The sequence below is a fragment of the Ruditapes philippinarum genome, unplaced genomic scaffold (assembly GCF_026571515.1).
Source record: "Ruditapes philippinarum isolate M1 unplaced genomic scaffold, ASM2657151v2 ctg803_1_1_1_1, whole genome shotgun sequence".
In the NCBI taxonomy this organism is placed as follows: domain Eukaryota; kingdom Metazoa; phylum Mollusca; class Bivalvia; order Venerida; family Veneridae; genus Ruditapes; species Ruditapes philippinarum.
In genome coordinates this window covers 280,324-285,229 of record NW_026866327.1, presented here as the reverse complement: position 1 = coordinate 285,229, position 4,906 = coordinate 280,324, and positions in this window count along the sequence as shown.

Here is a 4,906-nt window from a genome sequence, read left to right as displayed (position 1 = left end):
TAAACACCTTAGAGGCTATTTTTTTATCCAAATGGCCTGAAGGTCAGAAAGGTTGTTTTGGTGATTTCTAGGTCAAATTAAAATATGGGTCATATGTGGTCAAAATCTAGGTCAAACTTCCCAAATAAAATAGGATTGAACCTTCATAATCAAGTGAGCGATAAAAGGGCCCTATTGTTTAATGCTTCTGAGGGATGACGTTTTAGCTCACCTGAGGACAATGTCTTCAAGGTGGGCTTCTTTTATGGTCCATTGTCCATCGTTTGTCCGTCCGTCAGTGCGTGCGTCTATCCGTCCGTGTATACGTCAACAATTTATTCAAAACAATATCTTCTCCTAAACCACATGGCCAAATTTGTTGAAACTTTGCAGGAATGTTTCTTGCATGAAGCTCTACCAACATTGACCAAAGAATTAAATTCCATGAAAAACTCTTTAAAAATCTTCTTGTGAAAATTCAAAAAAGGAAGAGCTTAGATATCTTCTAGTAGATATCTACCAAGTCTGTTCAAAGAAAAGCCCTAGGGTCAAAATTGACCCCGCCCCAGGTGGTCATTGATTTTCCTTATATGCATATTGTAAAAACTTAAAAAGTCTAGTGACAATCTAAAACCGCTATAGATTAGATATTTGGCATGACACATCTTCTGGTAGATGTCTACCAAGGTTGATTAAATAAATGCCCTAGGATCAAAATTAGCTTGGCCCCCGGGGTCATTCATTTTCTTTATATATACATGTACAGAGTAAAAAACTTAAAACAATCTTCTTGTGAAAATCCTAAAGACCTAAGGCTTAGATTAGCCATGAAACATGATCTAGTAAATGTCTACCATGTTTGTTAAAATAAAATCCCTAGAGTCAAAATTGGCCCCTCACCAGGTGATCGAGGTTGACAGTTCAATTCCCAGCCACGTCAAATGTTTGTTTTCCCTCTTTTTCTATCATCTTTTTATTTACTCACTTCTCACTGAGTGACAGGCTAAACTGTTTAATAAAATGGCTGCCAGAGTTAAAATTAAAAAAACAACAACATCTAAACAATATCTTAACCACTAGCTTAGTTTTGAATTAGTTTTACACAAAAATTTCCTTGATGACAATGTACAAAATTTCTTCAGATTTACCTGTCCCTTGTTTTCAAATTGTGCTTCTGGGGTGAAAAGAGGCTACACTTTGACATCTTGTTTCCAGATAGTTATATATCAGAACAGCAAGTTTCAATTGCTGTGTGGAAGACGTAAAAATTTGCCCAGCACTCCACTTCAGTGTAATCATATTTATATTTCGGGATCATTGCGACCAGCACTTTAAAGTGTAGAGAATTGAGAACCGCTCAAGCCTGTGCTAGGGGCGTAAGGGGTGTTGCACCTTTTCATTATACCTCATGTACTGTAACAATCAAACCGAGTCTGCAATTTTCAAGGAATTTTACTGTAATTTTTCTTTATGCTTCACTTTTTCTATATATTTATTTTACTTCGTTACACATATAAACCACTATAAACATATCGTGGGATTATTTGAAGCAAGTTTAGTCTAAAAACTTGCAAATAAACTGTGAAAAAAAATATTGATTATCAAACCTTTCTTACCTTTTCCCTTACAAATTGGATAAACTGCATATTTTACTCTCATGTTTGGAAATGGAATTAATTAGTATATTAAATTTAATTGTTTAAGTATACACCTATTACTGATAGAAAATGTATAACATGTTATATTTAGGGAGAAGATGAATATAATTTGGATTTGGCCTAGCATGTATAAATTTGTAGATCTTATGAACACAGAAAATAAGAACATACTCAAAAAGTTAGGAATAGATATACAGAAAGCATTTAATATTAAGAATACTCTGCTATATAAATAATAAGGCAAATTTGTCCTGTTCTAATTTTCATGTTGACATAATATTCATATGATCTGACTTGCACTTTCGTTTCGACAAGACATGTATAACTATGGAGAAAATTAATATGTTGTACATAATTATATTTTTTTCTGTTGGTATAAATGTCATGTCTATATAATAAGGGTTGCCAATTAAGTCAGCTTGAAGGTCTCTTTGCAACTAAACTTGATATGAATGGTCAAAGCACTTTTGAAATGGACATGGACAAATAGAAGTTAGATGATAAAGATTTTTTTCATGAAATCCGAAATTGATGCGAAGGGACCTTCACGTTTTACGTTTTATGTGTATAAACATATGGCAATTGCGTTTATGTATAAAACATCAATTAATATATAACAGTTTTGCATTAATGTTCCATGTATTGTATGCTTTTGTTTGTATGTATATTTGCATGTATGTGTATATATATATATATACGAAAGTGATCATTATGTTACTACTTAAGAAAAATATCGGCTGGTACTTACTTTATCTATCAAAATTGATCTTCTCCAAACGTTTTCATGATTGTTGATGTTAATTCCTTACAGTTGGTAACTGAATGTCAACTGTAATTGATTTACATGTATGATATTTGGTAATTCCACAACTAAATAATGATTTATATTTTCAGAGTAGGAAAGGATCTTGGGTATGTGTCTTTATAGTATAGACGTTAGTTTAGACAGTAGTTTTTCTCAAACATAATCTAGATTGTCAAATATATAATTAAAGTACAAATGTAAATGATATTGCAATTGTGATTAAATTTGTAAATATGAATTATTGCCTTTGTTAGAGAACACAAATCTATTTATCAGCTAGTTATGATTCGATGGAAAGACTACACAGTGTATTCCTGTGAGAGCGAATACCCTGAATTTTTGAAATTGAAAATTTTGAAGAAAAAAATCATGTCAAAGACGGAATTTCTTTGAGGGACATCGTACTCTAAATAACAAGTTGTCACAGTTGTATAAGGATTATGACGTGTATTTGCACGATCAATACAATATTGCTTACTGCATAGTGAATTACAATCCATATACTACATGATAATTATTTATCTATTTCAATAAAGCAAGGTTTTAGGCACACTGAAAGGAGTGGAACTTTCGACCAGATGAAAGAGCTTTGCATTAATTTGTAAGTTTATTTTGTGATATTTCTTTTTGAATACTTCGATAATCATTGCTATATTTTTGATTTATTATTTCTAAGCATTTCATTCAGTTTAATAACGATTCGGAGTCTTATATTTGTTCATTTTATTTTATATAAGATCTTATTTTTCATATTTTTGATTAATTATTCAGAGCATTTCATTCAGTTTAATAATGATTTAGATTCTTATATTTATTCATTTTATTTTTTTCATCGAGCATTTAGCTTTCCAAACCAGTATTTAATTGTGATTATTATGTTTTTCTAATATATGCCTTACCATGCTTGCATTTTTATTTCTCAAAAACTATTTAATTTTGGTATCTTGCTTCAGTTTCCAAAAATATATTAATTTGCTGCATACATGAGCTATCATTTGCATCTTTAGCACTGTTGAATAAGTTGTGTTGAAGTCAAAATATTACTTTGTTTACACTTTGCTTCCTAAAAAAAAAATAGATTTAAATGGTATAACCATCAGGCTTGTTTACACATACATTAAAGACATGCCAGTGACATGAAATGAAATTGTATTTTTGTTTTTATCCTGCGCTGCCTCTTTTATTTTGAAAATGCATATTTTATTATTGTAAAATGATTCTGCCAGAACTGTGTTTTCTGTATTAGTTCTTTCATCCGGTGACGGTGGCTCTGTTATTGGTAGTTTTCACTCTGGATTACGACAGTAAGCCACATGAATTTATCAGAGCACAGTTCAGCCACCGCATCTGGTGAATAACAGTCCAGTCAATTTGTGTATCAAATAGCAAAATACTTCAAAAAAATGAAGAAAGGCCTAGACATTCATCCACGATCTCATGTAGGCACACTTTAACATTATACTCCTATTTTTAAACTCTGTTTATATAAAATTATAAGTCATCTTGTAAACTTGTATGAAGTTTCTACGTCATAATTGACACGACTTCATTATAATGATTAAATCACTTTTTTGTATGGAAGACAGATGTCGCCATTATTACTGTTCATCAAGCATACAATCTTTGCAGTTGTGCAGCAAACAGTGCAATTGCTAAAACAATATATAATACATATACATGTATTACGTATGTAGCTGGCTTAGTAGATCTAGATATATGGCATATTATCTTTAAAAAATTTATGGGTAAGATTAAAAGAAAAATAAGCCTTTATTGGGTTTGCTTCTTTTAAATATTTTGAAAAGTTCATAGTATTGAAATCAAGCTTTGAATCAAGAACGGAACTTAGGATATACTATTTAACATGTCATAAGTATGATAATTATCTGACATTTGTTCACAAAAATTCCGTCATGTGGTCGTGCACCATACAGTGATGACACTGCGTTTTTGAAGTTATAAATATGTATAGCCGCTATCTTGGTTTTTTTCCGCAATATTAGATTTTCAAAGCTCACTTTCCATATTAAGCCAAAAATTAGGTTTTGACTTGTTATATGGTTTTCCTTTTTATGCCCCCCTTCGAAGAAGAGGGGGTTATATTGTTTTGCTAATGTTGGTCTGTCTGTCTGTCGGTCCGTCGATCTGACGGTCCGTCGGTCTGTCCGTCGGTAGACCACAAGGTTTCCGCTGATTATCTTGAAAAATAATTATCACAAATTCTTCATATTTCACAAAGTGATTGGTCATAACAAGTAGATGACCCCTATAGATTTTGGGGTCACTAGGTCTAAGGTCAAGGTCAAAAGGGCCTTAAATATCAAAATTGTTTCCGCTTATTATCTTGAAAAGAATTCATCACAAAATTGTCATACTTCACATAGTGATTGGCCATAACTAGTAGATGACCCCTACCAATTTTTGGGTCACAAGGTCAAAGGTCAAGGTCACAGTGGCCTTAAAT